The sequence below is a fragment of the Herpailurus yagouaroundi genome, unplaced genomic scaffold (genome assembly GCF_014898765.1).
Source record: "Herpailurus yagouaroundi ecotype Mexico unplaced genomic scaffold, PumYag 165, whole genome shotgun sequence".
Lineage (NCBI taxonomy): Eukaryota > Metazoa > Chordata > Mammalia > Carnivora > Felidae > Herpailurus > Herpailurus yagouaroundi.
Genome location: NW_024412406.1, coordinates 10,970,431 through 10,995,618, shown reverse-complemented (window position 1 = coordinate 10,995,618; position 25,188 = coordinate 10,970,431). Strand labels below are relative to the sequence as shown.

The following is a 25,188-nucleotide window of genomic DNA, read 5'->3' as shown; positions in this document are numbered from 1 at the left end:
GTAAATAGGAGAGAAGGGAGTGTTCTTTCTCATATGCCAACTAATAATGGAGTTAGAAGAATAATGGAGTGGGGTGCTTGGGTGGCTCAGTCGATTAAGCATCCAACTCTTGATCTTGGCTCAGGTCATGATCTCAAGATTTGTGAGTTCAAGCCCTATGTGGGGCTCCTTGCTGACAGTGTGCAGCCTGCTTGGGATTCTTTATCTCCCTCTCTCTGCCCCTCCTCTGCTCTCTCTCGCTCTCTCAAAATAAATAAAATAAACTTTTTTAAACAAAGAAGAAGAATGGAGTTACAAAACCACCGTTTTTGTTTTTCTTTTGTTTTGAGAGTAAGCTTATGCATGCATTTTCATGAGCATGAGTGGGGTAGGGGCAGAGGGAAAGGGAGAAAGAGAATCCTAAACAGGCTTGATGCCCAGTGAGGAACCTGTCACGGGGCTTGATCTTATGACTGTGAGATCATGACCTGAGTGTAATCAAGAGTTGGACTCTTAACCAACTGAGCCACTCAGGTGCCCAAAACCAACATTTTTAACCATTATGGTCCAATTTCATTTAGGGAAGAATCAAATATACATGCTAAATCTAGGGAGGGAAAGTTTGAAGAGAAATTAGTAATTACAACAGGAAAAACAGTAACTATCCAGTAGGGAAACTGAACAACACCCTAACCAGGTGATCACAATGAATATCACCAATGAAGTGTAAATGGGCATCATCATGTGCCTCCAGAGGGGACTCATTGAAAGGATGCACTACCCTTTGGTAGCACTGTGGCCAAGAAGCACCAAACTTATCAGGAGGATGCATTAAAAAAACACAAACTGGCCTGTGTTTTTCAAAAATGTCTGTGTCACGAGGCAAGGAAAGGCTGAGACATGGCAGCTAAATGAAATAAGTAATCTTGGCCCAAATAAAAATTGCCTATAAAAAAAATTCTTAGGACCTTTAATGAGACTGAAAAGTGCACTTTAGATTAAATTCAAATTCCTTACTACACTTCCTGAATTTACCTTTGTTATGTAAGCATATATATCCTTGCTTAAAAGGGGTAAAGGGCATGGTATGTGCAATCCTCTCTTGAATGGTTTAGAAGAAAAAATATGTGTAGGCACATATTTTATATATATATATACACATATTACAGAGAGAGTTATAAAGCAAAGGTAGCAAATGTTAAAAATTGGTTAATATAGGTATATGAGAGTTTTATTATCCTTGGAACTTTTCTGTAAATTTGAAACTATTTATTTATTTATTTTTAATGTTTATTTATTTTTGAGAGAGACAGAGACAGAATGTGGTATGGAGCCTTGCATAGGTCTCCATGCTGAGCATGGAGACTGCTTAGGATTTTCTCTCTCTCTGCCTCTGCCCCTTTCTCCTGCTTGCACTCTCTTTCTTTATCTCTCTCTCAAATAAATATAAAACAAAAGATATTTAAAAGTATCTAAAAATAGAATTTAAAAATTAATTTAAAAAAAACAAAGGGATACTGGCATTATACCTTTCTAGTCACACTAATAGAATTTGAGATGTGGACTCACTCAAAATTCTGCTCTTTTTACCAGTATGTTCCAACAAGAGTATGGCACTTAGGTAGGATAAATGAGTGCTATAATCTTGCAGAGGCAATTTCTTTCTTTCTTTCTTTGTTTTTAAATATATTTTTAAATTTTAATTTAATTTTATTTATTTAACTTTATTTTTATTTTTTATTTTATTTATTATTTATTATTTATTTTATTTTATTTTATTAAAAATTTTTTTAAACGTTTTTTCATTATTGAGAGACAGAGACAGACCATGAACATAGGAGGGGCAGAGAGAGGGGGAGACAGAATCTGAAACAGGCTCCAGGCTCCAAGCTGTCAGCACAGAGCCCGACACAAGGCTCGAACTCACAAACTGCCAGATCATGACCTGAGCCAAAGTCAGAGGCTCAACTGGCTGAGCCACCCAGGTGCCCCCAGAGGCAATTTCTTAATTAAAAAAAAATGTATATACATACATATGTATATATGTGTATATACACATATATGTATATAAATGTATACATATGTATGTATATACACATATATGTATATATGTATATATATTGGTTATAGAAAGTTCCAGTTTCCAGACTTTTGCAGTCCTTAACAGTTAATGTTGAAAATTCAGCCCTTAGGATCTGGACAACTTTTGGTTTATTTCCTTTTAAAGAGGAAATGGCTTATAGGCAGGTTAATACACAAATCAAAATAGTCTCATTCATCAGTGTCTAATGTCTGGCACACAGTAGATGGCAGTGAATATTTATCGTTGCAGATTAGGATCACTAACTCAAAAAAAGATTACAGAGTCATCCAGAGGTAAGGTTGTCCTGAAGGGAGAGTAGTTGGAGATGGTGAGCTGGAGAGACATGCTGGATGAAGTGACTGTCAATGAAATTAAAGACCACATCTTGTATATCACAATTGTGTTGATATTGGGTTCTGGCTGTCAGAGTTCAGGAGGGTTTTATTCAGGGCTTTGGAGAGGTAAGATGCAATCTTAGACCTGAAAATAATGAAGTGAAATACCTCAATGAGGGGGGCTGGGAAGAGGGTATGTGGCAGCAGTGGGGCACTGCCATTGTCAGTGACCTTTTTCCGGTTGAGGTTGACTGGAATTTGCTCATGTTAGTTGTTGCTAGGTGACCCACACGTTTGTCATTTCGAATTGGCCTGATGTGCTTCATTTTGCTTTTTTGCTTGTTATTGTTGGGCATATGGATTACTTATAATGTTTGTAATTAGAAACAACACTATGAAGATTTGTGTGTGTGTGTGCGTGTGTATATAGACACACACACACACACGCACACACACACACATATATATAGGTGTGGTTTACTCACTTGGTGTGTATTCTTCCAAAATGGACAAAAGACATCCATAATTTTATAGTTGTTTTTTTTTAATATTACCAGATAGCTTTCCAGAAAGTTGAACTAATTCACATTGTTTCTTTCTTTTTGTTTTAAGATCTTAATGTTTTATTTTTTTAATTCACATTGTTTCTTGTAACATATAAATATACCTGCTTTCTCACAGCCCAGCCAACTATGGGATACTTGTAAGCACATTTACACATTACACATCTTAAATTGTCAAGAGCAAAATTTAACTGATATGATAAAAATGGATGAATTCTTAATTATGACTTGAATTAGAAAAGGATGATTAGGCAAGATTAAAAACTGAAATTTTGGCATTCTAAAGGTTAAAATAATGACCAAGTGCCAGGCATATAGTTTAGTGGAAATCAAATACTAAGAATGTAATATATATGAATAAAGATGTTCTGAAGATTCAACTTGTTAGAATTTTAGGAGATGGAACTCATTATAGGACTTTGGCATTAAACATATCTTATTGAGTTCTTGTTCTGCTATTAACTAGCTTTATGACCTCAGGCAATTTCCATAATATAAAAAAGGCAAAGAGCTTCCAGTTATTTGAAATAATTTAACGTAATACTTACACAAAATAAAAATGAAAATTTCCAGTATACAAAATAAATTAGGGGTAGAACTATTTACCTCACAAAAGTGGTAAAAGGTTAGGATGAGGGAACTTGGAATGTGGTAGGTTTGACATAAATGGTATTTATCTCCCCTGACCTTGCTTTTCCATGTTTTCTTTTTATACTAAACTATCCAAAGATGGAAACTAGCCATGCTTTAAAACAAAACTTAGGGGGGCGCCTGGGTGGCGCAGTCGGTTGAGCGTCCGGCTTCAGCCAGGTCACGATCTCGCGGTCCGGGAGTTCGGGCCCCGCGTCGGGCTCTGGGCTGATGGCTCGGAGCCTGGAGCCTGTTTCCGATTCTGTGTCTCCCTCTCTCTCTGCCCCTCCCCCGTTCATGCTCTGTCTCTCTCTGTCCCAGAAATAAATAAACGTTGAAAAAAAAAAATTAAAAAAAAAACAAAAAACAAAAAACAAAACTTAGGGCCTGGCCCTCCAGGCCTCTTTGTCTCAGTGGCCTTTGGCTGTCACCAATCACAGCCGCTTCTCAGCTTTGCCTGTCATTCTCCAGAGTCTGGCCAGTCCCTGTCAGCTACTGGGTGTGCTTCAGAAGATGGCCGGGTAGCGCTCAGGTGGGTCAAGTTCTCTACCATTGGACTAGCCCAGGAGCCCAGAGCCCTCCATTTCTAGTTGGTTTTCAGGTAGGCAGTCAGGGAACAATGGCCCCAGACCTGGATCTAACACCAGTCTGACCTCAGGCTTTGTTCTCTTCATCTGTCAAGAGAAGGGTTTGAACTGGATCATTTCTAATGGTCCTGGCTTGACGAAACAGGAAAACCTACACATAATTTACTCTGTCAAAGAATTCTATTATTTTCTCATTTTGTCTTGAGTGTTGTATGCTTTTACAGCTTAGTTAGAGCTAGATTGTATAATGTGAGTCAAAAATTACAGATGAACCCAAACTCTCACTTCCCAGTTTGAAGTAAATTTTTGTTCATGGGAAAGAGTGGATTAAGAGGAACATAAAAAGAAATCTTTCAACTTGACAATCTCCCGAGTACAAGACAGCTGAAATGTATGAGACAGAAACTATTTCTTCTCTTCGTTAGAAGTAAGTTAATGTGGTTAATTCATGAATGTTTAAATGGGATAATTTGCTCAGAGAAAAAGAATTGGTCATCTTTGAATTTTTGAAGAAGGGAAGTATAAGGCAATGTAAGTCTGTGAGCTACCTCAACTTCTGATTGCCCGTAAGTTCTCCATATGCTTTGCCCTCCCTGTAGACACCCCTCTCTGACTTGATTCCCAAGCGTTATTTACTTTTCTCATGAACGCTCTATCAGGAGACTACTGTCTGATGAGTTTTGTTCCCTAACTGAGATCCAGAATAGACATCATTCTCCATTCATTCAATATGTCCGTCCTGAGTTCCATTCCCTGCCAGGCTCTGTGACTGATGCAGAGGATACAAATAGAAAAACACTTTCCTGTCTTTGAGGCCTGCACAGGCTTCTGAGTCCAGAGGTTAGAGGATAAAAAGCAAAGATCAAATGGGAAGGAGCGGTTTCGTGCCTTAACATTATATAAGTATAAAGACCTCTCAGGGAACAACGGATGGAAATACAAACACAAAGTCTATAAAAATGTCTGTGACAAGAACAAAGAGATTGTTCAGTTCTACTTACAGCAGAGTGACTAAGAATCAAACATGGACACTTGCATTTCTAGGTCTATTGTTTAAAGAAAACTTGAAAAAGTGCTATTCAAGTACAAATAAACTAATGAGAAACTGTAAAAGCCTTTAGCTGTAAGGTATTATTACTGTGTCAGGCAGGGTCTCAGCAGAAAACAGATGACACATTTAAATTAGGATAATTTAAGGAGGGTTTAATAAAGAACTATTTACGGAGGACCAAATGTAAGGAAACCATGCAGAATAGCGCAGTACCCAGGGTTAGGATCAGTGGACTCCATTATTCCTCAAGAGTAGGGGAGCGCATACAGGAATTGGAGACAGAGAGTGTCTGTCTGAGAGATGCTGAGACCCCCTACCTCCTTTGTGCATCTAGACCAGCTGGAAGTAGCCCCACAGGGAGGGATTGCACTTTGCTACCTCCCTCAGATCTCCTGCTGGACTCTCCACTGACTGAACCCAATGAAACCAGAATGCAAAGGGGCTAGTTGTCACAGTCTCACAGGCCAGTGCACACAGCAGGGGTAGAGAAGGGGTGAATGGAAGATCAGGCTGCTTGTTTCACTTTGAAAGTTGGATTAAAAAAAAAAAAAAAAGAAAGAAAGAAAGTTGGATAAAGCATGGAGCCCAGTAACACAATCTTTGTGCACACAACGGAAGAGAAAAGCTACTCTGCTCCTGGAGTGCAATGATAGGGGACTAGTAAAGACATGGTGGGAGTGCTGGTCATACCTGGCTTTGCGTCCTGGCCAGCCACTAGCCATGTGACTTAAGCCTCAGTTTTCATCTCTAAAATACTGGCGATAACAATATTTAACACTTCAGATGGTTGTGAAGATTAATCACACAATGTGTGCAAAATGCCACTGTCTGAAATGTAGTAATCTCTCCCCAAATGATGCCTATGGTAATGATAATCAAGATTGTGTCTTGATCCAATCAACCAGTATATCTAGCCAGATCCAAGACCATGTTATGTTAAATTCCAAGCATCTTTCCCATTTGTTCCCTCTCTTCTACACTCATGCTGCTACTTAGGTCAGGCTTATATACCTCTTGACTGGTCTTCGTGCTTTTAGGCTTTTCTCTCTTACCCGTCCTTCATTCTGCAGCCTTGGGTCTTTTGCCCTCATACCCTCCACCCTTAGCACATCTGAATCAGCCTGTCCCCCACAAGCCTCAGTGTGCCATGCAGAACAGTGTACAAAACCTGCATGCACAGTTTAGGGAATAATCATAAACTACTCTCTAGGTTAAGAAATTAAACATTGCTGTTTTCTAGAAGCCTCCCCACTCCTGAGTGCCCTTTCTTGATTACACAATCAGCCCTCTCTCCAAGAAGTATCCACTCTCCTGATTTCTATGATAGCATTTTGCTTTTTTTTAAAAAATGTTCATTAATTTTGAGATAGAGAGCATGAGGGGGGAGGGGCAGAGAGAGACAGGGAGACAGAGGAACTGAAGTCTGTGCTGACAGCAGTGAGCCTGATGTGGGGCTCAGCTTACGAATCGTGAGATCACAATTTGAGCCAAAGTCAGACGCTCAACAGATTGAGCCATCCAGGTGCCCAGTATTTTTGCATTTAAATTTTACCTCCCATGTATGAATCTTTAAACGTTATGCCTCATTTTACCAAATCCAAGAAGATCTCTTTTTCATATTTTAGCATATCTGAAGTTGAGATATGCTTATGATGATGGCTTGTCATGGTTTAATTTGCAGCATTTTTTTCTTTATGAGAAAAGGTATAAAATATAAATACAGAAATATAAAATAATGGAGTGTTTTACAATCAATGGCACCTTAGATTTAATGCAGGCTACTTTGGATTGTTTCTGAACTGTGTGGATAGAATTATACTGTATGTAATCTTTTACCTCTGTCTTCTTTCTGGTCAGCACAGTGTTTGTAAGACTCATTCATTTTGTGGCCACATGACGTTGTTCATGTTGTCTATTACAAACAATGTTGCCATGAACAATCTTGTATGTGTACCCTGTGCTCACAAGGCCTACAACAGTTGACAAAGGCACCATAATTTCTCTCGACTTCTGCAATATTATCCAAACACCAACCTTAACCCTCATCCCAACTAGAGCAATGTATTTGAAACACAGACTTGGTCATCTCATTTCCCTGCTTGAAACATTTTAATGGTTTCCTGCTGTTTTTAGAATCAAGATCCATCCATATCTCTGATACAGCTTTAAGTCCTTCTAAGCCAGCATCAGCTCCCACCATTATTCTTACACATCCTTTCTGTAGGCTAATTAGCCACAGTGGCCTTCTATTCCATTCTTTAAATAAGCTTTCCTCCAGGACTCCTCTCTACCCCACCTCAACCTCCAGCCTGATTAAATCCATCCATTCATCAATCCAAGTTCTAGCCTCAACTCCTCAGAGAAGCCCACCTTCTGACCAGCGTAGGTCAGGACACTTTACTGTGTCTTCTCAAATGCTCTTCTTTTTGGAACATAGATTTGCTGCTGAAACAGAGGCCATGGTGAATTTAATAAGACAGAAGTCTCTATCTTTTGCTGACAATATAATGTTGGCCTTAGCAGCCCAGGATTTCTCTAGTGTCTCTCTGATGTTGGGAGCCCAGAATTTTTCTACCTTGTTGTATGGACATCTCTAAGTTACCCTCACCAGCATGCTTTAAGACAATTCACCACCATATTTCCATTTCAGTCAGTGGAAGGGAGAAAGAGGAAAGGGAGGGCATAATCACTCCTTGTAAGGGCATGACTCAGGAATTGCGCTTATTACTTTCACTCACCTCTCACTGATCAGAACTTGGTCACATGGCCACATCTTGCTGCAAGGGAGGCTGGGAAAAGTAGTCTTTATTTTGGCTGCCATATGCCCAGCTTTAAACCTGGAGATCTGTTACTGTAGATGGAGTGAATGGATATGGGGACACCTAGTGGTGTCTGTGGCAGTACAGGCAACCCAGATTGCAATGATACACTAATTAGTGTGATTATTTGATTGATATTTATCTATCCCCCTAGGACTGTAATCTTTACAAGAGCAGGTATCATATTTGTTTCACTCACCATTATGTCCTCATCATCTATCCCAGTGTGCGGTACATAGTATTGATGTGGAAACATTGGGATTTGGAGCCGATGGCCAAGGAAGAATGCTTGAGATGTGTTCAATGCAAAAACGTGGTTTTATTAAAGTACAGGGAGAGGACTCATGGGCAGAAAGAGCTGAACTGGGGTTGTGATAGGTGACTGATTATGTACTTTCAAGTTGGGAGTGTGTTAGGGATGGCATAAGTCTCTAAGGAATTTTGGAAGCAAGGTTTCCAGGACCTTGAGGGGGCTAGCTATTGTTAGGAAAAGGTCATTTATTACTGTCTAATAAACCTTTAGTTATGAGACCATGAGATGTATATCAATGGGCTATATGCTTGGAGGATGATTGCTAACACTTATCTTGGGGGGTAGAGATAAAGGAAGTTTCCATAGGAATTTTTGTATCTTAAAGGAGGCTTACAGGATCCCATTGGGGTCAGGATAATGTTAAGCTTTTGTCTTTTGCCTTTGGCTAAGTATTAATATTAACACCAAGGCAGTTGCGTTCCTAGAGGAAGGTCACTCTGCCTGTCTCAAGGACTTGTCAGTGGGCTGTACACTGTAAAGAAATTTAATTTTTTCTTTTACCTTTGCTTCCCACGTCAGTATGACCTTAAAAGATATTTGTTGAATGCAGGAATGAATATATTGGATCTCTGACTATGTCCTGTGTTCCTGTCTCATGCTTGATGCTCCACCTAGATCAAAACACTTGTGGTTATCTAGTAATGTACTCATTATCCATTAAAAAACACTTTGCTAATCTGTTAAGCAAAAATAGTCATCTCACTGTTTACATTTCTTTGATGACGTTTGAGATAACACAAATTTTCATGTTTCCATTTATACTTCTTGTTATAAGATTTGATATGACTAATTCTGTCAATGTCTCTTGAGGTACACTAAGAGTTTAACACAGTAGATTTCAGTCAAATAAAGTCCAAGTTCGGTAGCAACTTCAGGGACTTGCTTGATCGAGGAGTAGAATATAAAGTAATGCTTGAATTAGGGCATTCATGCAATTCTACGTGGATGTTATTTCTCAAGTTTGAGCTTTCCACAGGGTCGGGAAGCAGAGTTAAAGGTTACATGCCCTCCTTAGAATATCACCTCAGGGTGATACTGTGATTTATAATAAGGAATATATATTTGGTCTTTGTCCCTATTTCTGGTGCAGAACTCCTAAAATCCTTGAAATTTCCTAAGTGATAAAGTTTCATGATATTCCTAACAAGCACCTTTCAACCACACCTGAGATTACCGTTAATAAGATGACTATTGGAAAGCATCTAAGGGTGGGGCTGGTTGCCAGGGGAACCAACCTTGTGACTAGTTTAGTCCCACCCCTTGACCTCTGAAGAGGGAGAGGGTCTCCAGGTGAAATCAATTGCCAATGGCTAATAATTTAACCAATCACACCTGTGTAGTGAAGCTTCTATTAAAAACCCAAAGGACAGAGTTCAGAGAGCTTCCGGGTTGGTAAACCGGAACATGTCTCCGTGGCGGGTCCCAAACTTCACCTGGACAGAAGTTCCTGTGTTCGGGACCTCTTGCTGTTCATTTGTATCCTTTGTCATAAACCAGTAATCTGGTAAGTAAATGGTTTTCCTGAGTTCTACGAGCTGCTCTGGCAGATTAACTAAACTCAAAGAGTGGGTTGTGGAACTTCTGATTTTTAGCCAGTGGGTTAGAAGCACAGGAGATAACTTGGACTTTCGATTTGCATTGGAAGTGGCTATCTCCAAGTAGATAGTGTCAGAACGGAGTCAAATTCGTAGGACACCCGGTCCGTGCCCTTGGAAGATTGAGTTAATTGCTTGGTGGTGTGGAAAAACACATCTGAGATTTTTTTTCTCAACTGCTTTTTAAGGAAATATCCATGAGCTCTGGTAGCCAGTAAAGATTAATGTTGTATTGATAAATGAAAACATCTAGTTAAGACTTGGTGAGAATGATGGTCATCTCACTCACAATCACCCAACAAACTACACACCACTAGGTAGTTAAATGTATGTTAAATGATAAGAATATAAACATTATAAAACAATATATTTAATATGGACACACTGAATGAAGCTATATAAAAAATGAAAACATGTAAGGGTAGTGGGATTTAGATTTTATTACTATTTCAACATTTTTTTCTTTAATATTGTTAATGAAGCTAAATCACAGCACCTGTACCATCACCACCACCAATAATTCTCTTAGCGGTGCCCTTTTCAAGATACATAAGACCTATAAGATATTATTGGTATAGAGAAGAGTAGAGGGAGCTGTTCTAAATATAAGCATGCATGTGGCCAGTGTGCGGAAGACACATTTTCCTGTATAAGATTCAATTTACAATTCTGAAAGCCAAGAGAGGAAGCAATAATTCAAGGCAAAGGAAGTGAAGAGCTTCTATTTCCTTAGTGTTCATGAGCAGGCCGGATGTGGACATTAGTGCTAATGAGAACAGCCTGTTTTCAGACAAAGAGCACATGCCAGGCTTCCCTGTGCAGATAACCCAGGATCAGTACAATACCAGCAACCAAGAACTCCGCTGTTTTCCTTTTGGTATAAGCTGGGCATAACTGAGAATAGCCTCTTAATAAGTTGCTCTGTGGCTGCTCAGAAATGCACTTGACTGTAGGGCCCCCAAGGTACACAACTTCCTACTAATCATCTAAGCTAGGAAGCTTCTTTTCCTAATGCCAGAATCCATAGCAGAGTTCAATTTTACTCACTTCTTGATGCAAATTACTTGATTTTTCAAGTTCAACTATTGTCTTGAGTAAAGTTTAGTCATGTAGATGACTGAGATGTGCAAAAAAGGAAGATGCTAAGTGTGCAAAAAAGGAAGAAGAAAGGAAAAAGAAAAAGTACTTGATAATATAGTTGATAGGAGAAGAAGTCATTTTGGAGGAAGGGAGGAGATTTTGGTGGATGGGTAATTTTAGCCACAGGAGAGTACCATGTGAGTGTGTTATCATTTCCATTACCGTTTCCGTTAAAGTGGCAGCCCTGGGTTTCCTGGGAGGCTGGTTTCCTGGAAACCTTTAGTTTCCTCCAATCTAGCTCAGTTTGTCCTGAGTAGGCTGATACATTTCTGACCCTTCCTCTTCTGTTCTTGACAGAGGTCTACCCTTCTGCTATCAGAAGGAACAAGAACTAAAAAAAGACAAAGGAAGGGGGAAATGCTGGATGGGAGCTTAGAGGTATTGGCCATGGGACCTGGAAACCAGGCACTCTTTTTGGGAGAGAGCTGTAGTAGCAAACCCAACTACAGAAGGTGGTAGTACGTGGTAACCAGAGAGTTTGCTGCTGGAGGGGCTTTAGATGCCACTAGAAATGTATCTAGAATGTGGGGTACATGGGAGTGATGGAAACTTGCTTCAGGGGGTGATACTCCATTGACATCAGTTGCATCAGTATGAGGGGCTGAAAGTTCAGATCCCTAAGGGGGGGGGGCAGTTGGAGCAGGCTGGGTGTAAGACAATGGAACGCATGTTATAATGGCTAATGGAAGGGCACATGCACGTTTTAATTTACCATGTGGGGATACTGGCGCAATGTGGTCAGATCTTCTGATTTTTCAAGAGAAGGGGTAAATTTGGATTTTTATGCTAAAAATACAATCATGAAATATCGGCAATTGATTTTAAAAAGCTAAAAGCACCATGCAGGACATTATCATACCTGTCAAACAACACTTGCATATTTCACAACTCCTGGAACTCAATCTGTCAAAAAGAGGAACTCATTAGTTTGTATTCTCCATTTCAGTAAATGATGCCACTGACAGCCAGGAAATTCAAGCTAGAAAGGTGGGCATGAGCCCTGACCCCTCCCTCTCCTTTACTACTCCCATCCATTAGGTGAACTAACTAGGTAGGCTCAACCTTCTGAAATCTTACACCTGTTCCCTAATCTACATTCCCTACTCTGTCTTTGCTCAGATTTTCACAATTTCTTTCCTAGCTAACCCATTTCAAACCTGCTAGTGACCTATCTCAAATAAAAACTGAGGCAACAGCTCTGCCCCCTCAAATTTCATTTTAAGCCACTACCTATAGGATGAAATCAATGTGTTGTTGCATGGCACACATTTAGTCTCCTATTCTGACCCCTGTCTACATCTTCAGTCTCATTCTGACTTTGCTTTCCTCCTATTCTTATTTGTTTTAATTCTTTTTTTTAACCTTTACTCATTTTTTGAGAGACAGAGTGTGAGCAGGGGAGGGGCAGAGAGAGAGGGAGACACAGAATCCAAAGCAGGCTCCAGGCTCTGAGCTGTCAGCACAGAGCCTGACACAAGGCTTGAACTCAAAACCCGTGAGATCTTGACCTGAGCCAAAGTCAGATGCTCAACTGACTGAGCCACCCAGGTGCCTCGCTTTCCTCCTATTCTATGCTCAGATACTGTAGTCCCTGTAGCTTCCCTAAGGATCATGCTATTCTATTCCTCTCTACCTTTGCTCTTGCTGTTCCTCTTACCTACAGTGAATGCCCTTGCCGTCTTGTACCAGGTGTGTTCTGTTCTTAGAAACACAAACCCAACTCAAACTGGGTTTAAATGATAAGGAAGATTTATTGATTTATGTAAGTAGTAGGACAGGCTTCAGGGGTGGTCTGGTTCAGTGTCTCAGTGATGTCACAAAGAACCCCTATTTCGCCTTTTCCATGTTCTGTTGGGTCCTCTTCATTCCAAGGCTGGCATTACAAGACAGCTGCTGACCACCCCTGAGTTACCTGCCTCCTTGTCCACATCTGAGGTGGAGGTAATTGTAGGGTGGGGAGAGAGCAGATGGTTTCCAGAAAGTCTCTCGAACAGCAAGAAACACTCTTCTTTAGATTTCTTCAGTTGGTGTTGCCCTCAATCCCATTAGCTGACATAGGACCATTAGCTATGGCCAGACGATAGGATTATGTGGTTCAGAGTGCTACCTACTTCCCCTTGAGAGGGGTGGGATTGGGTTCTTTGGTAGGATATGGGCTTCACTGGGTACATGTGGATACTTAGTCTGAAATTGGGATGGTTTCCTATTGGAGGGGTTTGGATGTCAGGAAGGATACAATAATATTCTCAGTACTTTTTTTTTTTTTTTTAAAGCTTGAAGCTTTAGGATTATTATTTTTTTATGGAGGTATAACTGGCATTGCATTATTTTAGCTGTACAACATAATGATTCAATATTTGTCTATTTGCAAAATGAGCACAGTAAGTTTAGTTAACATCTATCATCATAGTTATAATTCTTGTGCTGAGAACTTTTAAGACTGACTCTTAACAACTTCTAAACATGTAATTTGGGTTATTGCCTATAGTCACTGTAGTCTGTACATTACAACCTAGGACTTTTTATTTTATTTTATTTTATTTCCTTTCCTGCTGATTTTGTCCTTATCCACTTGACAGAAACAAATGACTCATTTCTTTAAGTTGTTGCCATCCTCAAACCTTAAGTTTTCAAAGTCAACAGCAAATTAACTGACCTAGAAACCAAAGCTGAGTTCAGACAGACAACCAGATTTGCTTTGTCCTTGGATTATCAGTTCAAAACCTGGCTTATTCTAATGTGAGTCCAACTTGCTGTCCATATAGCATTAAACTATGGGTAGTACCTTAGTTTTGGTTGGTGAGTTAAAAAAGAAAAACACAAATTCCAATAACTACCCATTCTTTGCCTTCCTCTTCTTGTTAAGTATTGGATTTTAATATATCTTTTTTTCTGTGAATGAATGTCATTATTTTAGATCTGCATATAATACAGCTTTTTATTTTACCATTTTTTTAAGTTTTATTTATTTAAAAAAAATGTTTTTTTCAACGTTTATTTATTTTTGGGACAGAGAGAGACAGAGCATGAACGGGGGAGGGGCAGAGAGAGAGGGAGACACAGAATCGGAAACAGGCTCCAGGCTCTGAGCCATCAGCCCAGAGCCTGACGCGGGGCTCGAACTCACGGACCGCGAGATCGTGACCTGGCTGAAGTCGGATGCTTAACCGACTGCGCCACCCAGGCGCCCCTTAAGTTTTATTTTTTAAAATTTATACCCAAATTAGTTAGCATATAGTGCAACGATTTCAGGAGTAGTTTCCTTAGTGCCCTTACCCATTTAGCACTCCCACACAACCCCTCCAGTAACCCTCAGTTTGTTCTCCATACTTATGAGTCTCTTCTATTTTGTCCCCCTCCCTGTTTTTATATTATTTTTGTTTCCCTTTCCTTATGTTCATCTGTTATGTCTCTTAAAGTCCTCCTATGAGTGAAGTCATATGATTTCTTTCTCTAATTTCACTTAGCATAATACCCTCCAGTTCCATCCACATGGTTGCAAATGGCAAGATTTCATTCTTTTTGATTGCTGAGTAATACTCCATTGTATATATATACCACATCTTCTTTATCCATTCGTTCATCGAGGGACACTGGGCTCTTTCCATACTTTGGCTATTGTTGTAGTGCTGCTATAAACATGGGGGTGCATGTGTCCCTTTGAAACAGCACCCCTGTATCCCATGGATAAATGCCTAGTAGTGCAATTGCTGGGTCGTAGGGTAGTTCTATTTTTAGTTTTTTGAGGAACCTCCATACTGTTTTCCAGAGTGGCTGCACCAGCTTGCATTCCCATAGGACTTCTTTTATAATGAGAAGTTTATACCTTTTGATTCCCTTCACCTATTTTGCTCCCCCTCCCCCATCTCTGAAAAGTATCAATTTGTTCTCTGTATCTATGAGCTTAGCTTTTTCTTTGTCTAGGTTCTCACATATAAGTGAAATCATATTGCATTTGTTTTTCTCTGCCTAGCTTATTTCACTTAGCATAATACCCTCAAGGTCCATCCATGTTGTTACAAACAGCAGGATTTCCTTCTTTTTATGGCGGAAAAAAACCACATGTAATATACATACCACATCTTCTTTAACCATTGATGTACTCTTAGGTTGTTTCCATATCTTAGCTATTGTAAATAATGCTGCAATGAGCATAGGGGTGTGCATATTTTTTCAAATTCCTCTTTTTATTTTCTTTAGGTAATTACCCAGAAGTAGAATAGCTAGATCATACAGTAGTTCTATTTTTAACTTTATTGGAAACTCCATACTGTTTTCCACAGTGGCTGCACCAGTTTGCATATCCACTAGCAGTGCACAAGTGTTCCCTTTTCTCCACATCTTCACCAGCACTTGTTATTTCTAGTCTTTGTGATGACAACCATTCTTTTTTTATTTTTTTTTATTTTTCAATATATGAAGTTTATTGTCAAATTGGTTTCCATACAACACCCAGTGCTCATCCCAAAAGGTGCCCTCCTCAATACCCATCACCCCCCCTCCCCTCCCTCCCACCCCCCATCAGCCCTCAGTTTGTTCTCAGTTTTTAAGAGTCTCTTATGCTTTGGCTCTCTTCCACTCTAACCTCTTTTTTTTTTCTTTTTCCTTCCCCTCCCCCATGGGTTTCTGTTAAGTTTCTCAGGAACCACATAAGCGTGAAACCATATGGTATCTGTCTTTCTCTGTATGGCTTATTTGTGATGGCAACCATTCTAAGAGGTGTGAGGTGACCTCTCATTGTGGCTTTGGTTTGCATTTTCCTGATGATTAGTGATGTTGAGCATCTTTTCATGTAATCAGTACTTTCTTTTTAATCTTCATTTTATTTAATAAGTGTTTGAGCACCTACTATGTATTAGGCACTCTTTCTAGGCACTTGCGTTTCAACATTGAACAAAACAACTTCTACTGAGAACAGATAGAAATTAAGTAAATTAACTTATAAACAAGATAACTTGAGTTTGAAGGGAGGGGTTTATAGTCTAGTAGATTTAAGACCTGTTATGAATGAGCTGTATTGAGGTTCCCTAGGCAGCAAGTTTATGACTCAATAGATGTGAACCAAGTGTGCATTTTGCTGAGTAAAGTTTGATTAGCTATTATCTTGTAGAGCAGGAATGAAGAATTTGTTTAGTGGAAGTGTGGGGGAGAAGTTGAGAAGATCTTATATGTAGTTTTATCTTTATGTGAAGACAGAGGGGGGGGGGGGAAATGAAGCAACTGCCATGAGAAGAAAGAAAGATACTTAAGGGGGATTTTGGGGGAGGGCTTACTTTATGTTGTATAAAAGCCTACACCTTTATTTCTTTAAAAAAAAAAAAAAAAACCTTGGGTAAAGTCTACATTCCATGAACAGACACTTCACAAAAGAGGATAGCTTAATGGCAACATGAAACATGAAAAAGTGCTCTACGTTATCAGGAAAATGCAAATTAAAACCAGAGTGAAGGGGGTGCCTGATTGGCTCTGTTGGTTAAGTGTCTGGCTCTTGATTTCGGCTCAGGTCATGATCTCATGGTTTGTGGGTTCGAGCCCCACATTGGACTCTATGCCGACAGTGCAGAGCCTGCCTGGGATTCTCTCTCTCCCTCTCTGCCCCTCCCCTGCTTGTGCTCTCTCTTTTTCTCTCTCTCAAAAACAGATAAATAAATACAAAAAAAAAAAAAAAACCCAACAAAAAACAGAACAAGGTACTTCTATACTTCTACCAGAATGGTTGAAATGAGAAGACTAATGATAACAAGCGTTGGGGGAAGCTGTGGAACATTCGGAATTCTATATTGCTGGTGGGAGTATAAATTGGTAGAACACTTTATTCATTCATTCATTTATTTTATTTATTTTGAGAGAGAGAGAGAGAGAGAGTGTGAGTGTGTGGGGGGAGGGGCAAGCAGGGGAGAGAGGGAGAGAGAATTTCAAGCAGGCTCTGTGCTGTCGGCACAGGGCACAATGTAGGGCTTGAATCCTCAAACTGTGAGATCATGACCTGAGCCAAAATCAAGAATCGGGCGCTTAACTGACTGAGCCACGCAGGCACCCTGGTAGAGGACATTTAAAGTTAATCAGATATCATTTATAATCCAGCAATTCTATTCCTGGGTACATAGGCAACAAGAATAAACATTCAGCACACCAAAACACATGTGAAAGAATGTTCGTTGCAAATGTATAATGGTCCCAAACTGGAAATAATCCAAATACTCATCAACAGCTGAATGGAGGTGCTAACTATATTAGTATTGCAAATACATATCCATACATTGGAGAACCTCACAGCAGTAAAACACTACAGCTGCTGGGGCGCCTGGATGCCTCAGTTGGTTAAGCGTCTGACTCTTGGTTTTGGTTCAGGTCATGGTCTCTTGGTTTGTGAGTTCAAGCCTCGCATTGGGCTCTGTGCTGACAGTGTGGAGCCTGCTTGGGGTTTTCCCTCCCTCCCTCCCTCCCTTCGTCTCTTTCTCTCTCTTCCCCTCCCCCACTCATGCTCTCTTTCAAAATAAATAAACTTAAAAAAAATCTGCTGCTTGTAACAACATAGGTAAATCTCACAGACCTAAAAGCAAGTGAAAGAAGACACACAAATTATATGAACTTCAAGAGCATACAAGGGTGCCTCAGTTGGTTAAGCATCCGACTTTGGCTCAGGTTATGATTTCAGGGTTCGAGCCCTGCGTGGGGCTCTGTACTGACAGCTCATAGCCTGGAACCTGCTTCGGATTCTGTGTCTCCCTCTCTCTCTGCCCTTCCCCCTCTCCTGCTCTGTTTCTCAAAAATAAATAAACATTAAAAAAATTATTAAAAAAAAACAAACAAGAAATCTAATCTGTGGTGATACAAGTCAGAATATTGAGTTTCTTTTTTGGGGTGGGGGGTGAGTTTTAACTAGAGTGTATGAAGAAGCCTTTTGGGGTGTTGAAACTGTTCTGTATTTTGATCTGTGGGAGTAAACGCATAAAATCTTTTTAGCTATACAATTAAGATATGTGTCCTTTACAATATCTAAGTTATAGCAAAGTCATTTTTGAAAATTCTACGTTACACATCAATACCTTCTTAATTAGATTTGTATCTGTGCTTTTGATTAGATACTTCTGAGACTAAGCAGATGTCGCCTAATAAGGCACAGTCACATGTGCTATTATATATAAATAATTATAATAAATTACCTTTCCAGGTTTATCTCTCACACTTCCTGACATATACATTATATTCCAGCCAAATTAGATTATTCGTTCTTCCTTCAACACCCTATCCTTTCTACTTTGTCTTTGCTCATGTTCTCTGTATATTAATTTTTCATAATTTACATCACATTTTAAATGAGCCCAAAAAACTTTCTTTTGAAAGGAAACAAATCTTGTTAGACCTTTTGAAAAATGAAGAATCTCAAAATCTTATTACACCATTTATTTTTTAGGAAAAACTCAGATTTTCATATACTGAGCTTATATAAGATGAAAATCACAAGATTCAGAAATACTCACAAAGAACAGCTAGGAAATGTTATTAGCAATAGTGAAAACAGCTCAGAATGATAATTCTGTAAGGCAGTGTCAGGTAGAGGAATGAACATAGTCTTTGATATCAGATGGATAGGATTTTGATGTGTTTTTGGCACTTGTTAGTGGTGAATTCCCCTAGGTCCCTTAAATTCTTTTTGATAAAATGTAGTAGCTTCTAAAAAGTAATGGTGGTAATGGTTCTATATCCCCTTTCGACTTTTCAGTCAGTTTACAGTAATAGCAAGTTGTAGACCAACTTTAATCATACAGAGACGCCAGTTACTGTGTTGTAAGGACGCTCGAGCAGCTCTATGGAGAGGCCTAGGTGGTGAGGAACGGAGGCCTCCTACAGCGGTGTCATGGATGAGCCGTCTTGGAAAATGCTCCTTTGGCTCTGGCCAAGCCTTCTGATTAACGGAAGACCAGGCTGTCCCCTCGACTGCAACCTCATGAGAGACTCTAAGGTAGAACCACCCACCTGAGCCTCTCCTGGATTTATGACCTGTAGAAAAAATAAATATATATAATGTATTTTAAGACTGCTAAGGTTTGGGGTCATTGTTACTCAGTAATAGATAGCTAAAACAACTAGGCTAGTATTCCACTGAAAAGTCATCTGGTAATCTCTTTTCACTATACGTAAGTCTTGGACACTAGAAACAGATTCCTTTACTTTTGGGGATGTGTGTGTGTGTGTGTGTGTGTGTGTGTGTGTGTGTGTGTGTGGAGAGAGAGAGAGAGAGAGAGAGAGTTTTTTTTTTTTTTTTAGCCAAACTTCATAATCTTTTTATAATCAACACATTGAAATACATTTCTTAGGAAATTGCTTTTTTATTTAAGTAAATGATTGACTTTGATTTTTAATAAATGCCTTTGTGGGCAAGTTGGTTATTTGCAAATGTAAGGTTGATGTGGGTTTAGTTAAACAACTATTAAGAAGAATTGAAGGGAACGTGTAGTTTTGTTGGATATATATTAAAAAAAAAAAAACAGTAAAGAATTTATATTGGCTGGGCCTGGGATGATTTTGGCAATGTGCCCCATCCATGTAGCCCTCTGGGCTGCAGAAGCAGTCCTATAGAGGGAGTGTGGCGTTCCAGTAAAGAGCACAGGTGTGGGAGCCAGAGTCCCTGGGTTTGAAGTTCCCCAGTGCCACTTACAAGCTGGGTGACTTTTGTCAGCTTATTTCACCTCTTTTGCTTTGGTCCCCACCTGTAAAAAAAAAGTTATGATATTAAAAGTACCAAATCATCAGATTTTTAAAAAAAACAGTTGATGTATGTAAAGCATCCAGGATAGCGTGTGGCACAAATATAAAACCATGTATTGTAGGCAGATGACCCCCCCCCCCTCCCCGGCCAAGATGTCTACACCTTAATCCCTGGAGCCCATGAAGCCCATGAAGTTACATTGTGCGGCAAAAAGGACTTTCCAGGTATAATCAAGGTGTCAGACTTGAAAATTGGGGAAATTACCCTGGATTGTTGATGAGGCTCCAAACTAATTACATGGGCCCTTTAAAGCAAAGGACTTTCTCTGGCTGGAGGCAGAGAGATACAGAAGAATGAGAAGTCAGAGAGTTCCCAAGCCTGAGGAAGGTTAGTGCTACTGCCTTTTTGATCCTGAGAGGTATGGGGCCATATAATCATGTATAAGAACTGGAGGGAGGCCCCTAGAAGCTGAAAAGTAACACTGGCTGACAGAAAGGAAACAGGGACCTGGATAAGCTTGGAATGCCTCCTAGAAATTACAGGTGAGAGAACAGGCTGGCTGACAACTCAGTTGTAGCCTTGTGAGACCAGAGCAAGGAAGCAGTTAAGCTCACCAGACTTCTGACTTCCAGAACTGAGAGGGGATAAATTTGTGTTACGTGAGCAATGGACGTTATGTTAAGCAACTGAAATTTGGGGTTTATTTGTAACCACATCCTAGCTTATCCTAACTAATAGAGCAGTTCTGTAAATATAAATATTTACAAGTTGGGAGAAAATTAACTCCTGCCCCAGAATGCGATCTACCTTTTTCCTCTTACGAAAACACACCCACAAAAACAAACACAAATGAAAATAAAAGTATGTGGTGAAGGTTCAGTATCCCATCCTGATACATGGAAATCAGTCATCTTGTGTTTACCATTTCAATTCAGTAAACATATATTGAATATCTGAAAAAAAAGTGTTGGGCAGCACTTGACAGAGGAATACATTGTGTAGTCCCTACTCTTGATGAGCCTGTGGCTGCTCGGAAGGCATAAAGGCAAGGGTAAACTGATGTCTGGGCCATGTTTAGAGGTAAGAGGGTGGCATAAAACCTGTAACGGAAAGCTGGATTTTGTGATACAGGATTTGTGCCATCAACATTTAGAAAAGAGCTACTATTCAGGGCTGCTGTTAGTAAAGATTCATGGAGAAAGTGCAGAGGTACATACACGAGGAATGTGCTCTCAGCTCGTCCTTGCTGTTTCTACCTTTCCATCTTCCCTGTTTTTATTTCTGGGTTTAATATTGTAATCCTATCATCACAGATTTCTGAAGTCATAAAGGAATTTAGGGATTATCTAGTTACAGAAAAGGAAACACGTGTATAATCATAGCTAACTTTAGTAGGCGCAGATTGAAAAATACTGATCATTTGGTGGTCAATAATGCGATAATATAATTATAATAATATGTAATTATTGATTACTAATGATAAAAATTAAATTTATTGATTGGGGGTTTCAGTCCAATAAATCATCAGTTTCTTAAATATTTTCTGTTCCCAAAGACGAGGAAGGATGAGTGCATGTATGTGGTGCATTCACGGGCTTGCCTAGTAAACGCCTATAACGTTTTGACCTTGTCAAAACTTTCCATTCTCCTCCAGCCTGACCCACATCCCATTCTGTAAGTCAAAATCACTGGGGGCCCCAGCAGGAAACAGATGGCATTCTGAAACCGACTAATTTGAGGAGAGTTTAAAAAGAGGATTATTTACAAAGATATGTACAGGATTTAAGGAAGTCAATGGACGATAGTGTAGTATCCCGGCCATACTGACAGCTGGGGGCTATTACCACCTTAGTCCTGAAGACACAGAAAGAGATGGTTACTAGAATATCAGGAAGGTAGTTACATGGAAACCTGACCTGCCAGCATCTGTGGTCTTGGATGCAAGTACATAGCCAACCTGTGGTACCTGATAGGGAAGGAGCTGTGGGAAAAATACTCAACCTCAATCTCCTCCATGCTCTGATCTGTCAAAGTCTCCCACTGGTGAGTCCTATTCTGATTTGGAGGCAAGGGTCTTACTGAATTAGCTCATAAATTCAGCCTCCCAGGCTCAGAGAAGGATAAAAGTTGGAAGTCAAACAAGATATCTGGTATACCTTCTCTTGATACAAAGATACCTATTATTCTGAAAAGATTAAGACTTCCTAAGTTTAGATGTTTCAATTTCTTCAACTTTTTGCATGCTTGTCCTTCCTTTTCTCTTTCACTCCTGTCTCACAGGAAGTGTCTTTTTTTTTTTCAAAGCTAAAATAATTCCCTTCATCTCATTTCTACTCCCTCTTATGTAGAACGGAACACGAGAGGGTAAATAGTTGCTGCAGAAATTTTTGGTGTTCTTCCAGTAAATCTTAACATTCAAAAAAGCATGTCAGAATGTAAAACAAATATCATTGGGACAAATTTGGATATATTCTAATTTATATTCAATATCAAATCATCAGCACACTTTAGTATTCTGACTCTTACTTTAACAAATTATCTGTGGGGCTCATCACAGGTGATCATGATGCAAGGTTAGGATTGGTGGCCTCCAGTAGTGATTTAAAGAGAGTGGTAGTCTGAGAAGATCTGCATTTTAGAGCTTTTGCTGGCTATGTTAGGATGAATTAAAGACTAGTGAGTTGGAGGTAGGGCAATGTGAGGCTACTTTTGGTCATCCAGGTGAAGGCCATAGCAGTGGGGGTGAAGAGAGGGGCTAAGTGTCTGACTTTGGCTCAGGTCATAATCTTGCAGTTCAAGAACTCGAGCCCCGTGTTGGGCTCTGTGCTGACAGCTCGAGGCCTGGAGTCTGTTTTGCATTCTGTGTCTTCCTCTTTCTCTCTGCCCCTCCCTCACTTGCACTCTGTCTCTGCCTCTCTCAAAAATCAATAAACATTAAAAGAAAATTAAAAAAAAAAAGAATATGGAGATTTCAAAGAGGGAGAAGGGTAGACATGAGGGGGTGAATGATGGGAGTGAGTGCAGGATGACTCCTGGGTTTTTAGATTGGGTGGTTGAGGGAACAGTGTGTTGACTCCGGTATTAGCCAGATAGTTGGAACCTTTGAGCTACAGAGAACAAAAAACCCAAGTAACAGTGGCTTAAGCCAGCATTTAGCAGCCAGTGTGCCCAGGCTCAGTAGTGTGCAGTAGGTGAGTTGCAGGTACTCTGAGATACTGATCTCCTTAGATCTTGGAGCAACCAGGTAAGAGCCTGCGGTGGCCTGGAGCCCTGAGGAGCTAAGCATGGATATCCTTATCTGCTTATCCATGTGTCATATAAATATCACTTTTTAAATTACGTGCTACAAAATGACAAAGTTCATTTGGCTTAAATAATAAACCATGTAAATTCTGGTTGAAATTAGATCTAGAATTGGTTAATTTGGTAGCAAAACACAGTTGTCAGGAACCCAGATGATCTCCATCTTTACATTCTGCCTCCTTCAGCATGTCAGCTTTCATCTTCATGCTTGTTCCAGATGGTTCCTGGGTGTAGGTCAGTCTCCTGTCCCTCGGTTTGGGCTTTTCTGATACTCTTCATGATAGGAGTCAGGTAACGAATCTTGGTAGGAATGTATCTCTGCCCCTCCCCTCCTCCCAGTGAAAGGAAATTTTCCTCAGGAGCTCATACGCTCTCTGCCTTATGTCTCCTTGGCCAGAACTTAGTCACACATCCACTGCCAGACCAGTCCTGGCAAAGGGGAATGAGATCGCCATGACTGCTTGCCAAATCAAGTGTGGAACTACATCTTCTTCATCTTGTGCTTAGAAGCCAGCGTCCTGTCTACATTATAGATCAGGTTCTCATCCTCCCACCTTGAAGCCCTTCGATGCTTTTCCATTTGCCTAAGCCAAAAGTTTTGGTCTGACGTTTCAGTGTTACTGAAACCGTTTCTATAAGTACTCTTCATACCCAATGTTCTAGTAATGATGAGATTTCTTCTCATCTTTATTTTTTTTAAATTTTAATGTAACTCTTTCTTTTTTGGTATTGGTCTACTTTCTTTTTTCTTTTTTAATCATTTTAGTTCTATTTTATTTTTATTTATATATGAAGAGCGCATGAGTGTGGGAGAGGGGCAGAGGGGGAGAGAGAGAGAATCCCAAGCAGGGCTCCAGGCTCTGAGCTGTGGGTTTGTGACCTGCACAGAAATCAAGAGTTGGTTGCTCAACTGGCTGAGATACCCAGTGCCCTCTTATTTATTTATTAAAAAAATTTTTTTTAATGTTCACTTATCTTGGGGAGAGGGAGAGAGCGAGCATGAGCAGGGAAGGGGCAGCGAGAGAGGGAGACACAGAATCTGAAGCAGGCTCCAGGCTCTAAGCCGTCAGCACGGAGCCTGATATAGGGCTCAAACTAATGAACTGTGAGATCATGACCTGAACTGAAGTCTGAGGCTTAACCGCCTGAGTCACCCAGGCACCCCTTTTTATTTTTAATTGAAGTATAGTTGACATTAATTTCGGTGTACAACATGACATAGTGGTTTCAGCAATTACATATATTACAAAATGCCCACCACAGTAAGTTTAGTTGCCATACGTCACCCAGAGAGTTATTATATTATTGACTTATATTCCCTATGTTGTATTTTTCATCCTCGTGACTTATTTATTTTATAACTGAAAAATTAAAGAAAATGTAATGTTTGTTTATTTTTGAGAGAGAGACAGAGACAAAGTGAGACAAAGTGTAAGCAGGGGAGGGGCAGAGTGAGAGGGAGACGGAATCTGAAGCAGGCTCCAGGCTCTGAGCTGTCAGCACAGAGCCCAACACGGGGCTGGAACTCACAGATCATGAACTGAGCTGAAGTCCGACGCTTAACTGACTGACCCACCCAGACGTCCCTATAACTGAAAAATTTTTAAAGTTTTAAATTCCAGTTAGCTAATAGAGTAATATTAATTTCAGGTGTACAGTTTAGTGATTCAGCACTTCCGTACAACAGTCGGTGCTCATCACAGGTGCACTCTTTAATTCCCATCACCTATTTTACCCATCTCCCCACCTCCCGTGTGATAAAAGTTTTTTTCTCTATATATAACTGGAATTTTTTACTTCTTAATCCTCTTCACCTATTATCCCTATCCTCCCACCAACGTCTCCTCTGGCAACTACTAGTTGGTTCTCTGTATTTGAGTCTGTTTCTCTTTTTGCTATTGTTGTTTTTTGTCCATTTGCATTTTTAGATTCCACATATAAGTGAAATAATATGGTATTATCTTTCTCTGACTTAACATAATACCCTCTAGGTCCATCCATGTTGTCATGAATGGCAAGATTTTGTTCTTTTTTATGGCTGAGTAATATTCCATTGTGTATGTACACACACACACAC

At 39.9% G+C, this 25,188-nt stretch overlaps 2 long non-coding RNA genes across 2 annotated transcripts in view; both read left to right on the top strand.

Annotated features, from left to right (window-relative positions):
- The first annotated feature begins 9,632 nt into the window (after positions 1-9,632).
- Positions 9,633-25,188, top strand: part of LOC121038109 (uncharacterized) — a 130,367-nt gene continuing 114,811 nt past the window's right edge. The window contains exon 1 of the long non-coding RNA XR_005794163.1: positions 9,633-9,864. This is a non-coding gene — a long non-coding RNA (uncharacterized LOC121038109). The remainder of the gene's footprint in view (positions 9,865-25,188) is intronic.
- On the top strand, positions 13,720-19,134 carry LOC121038110 (uncharacterized). Its single transcript, XR_005794164.1, has 2 exons — positions 13,720-13,834; positions 18,822-19,134. It is a non-coding gene; the product is annotated as an uncharacterized LOC121038110 (long non-coding RNA).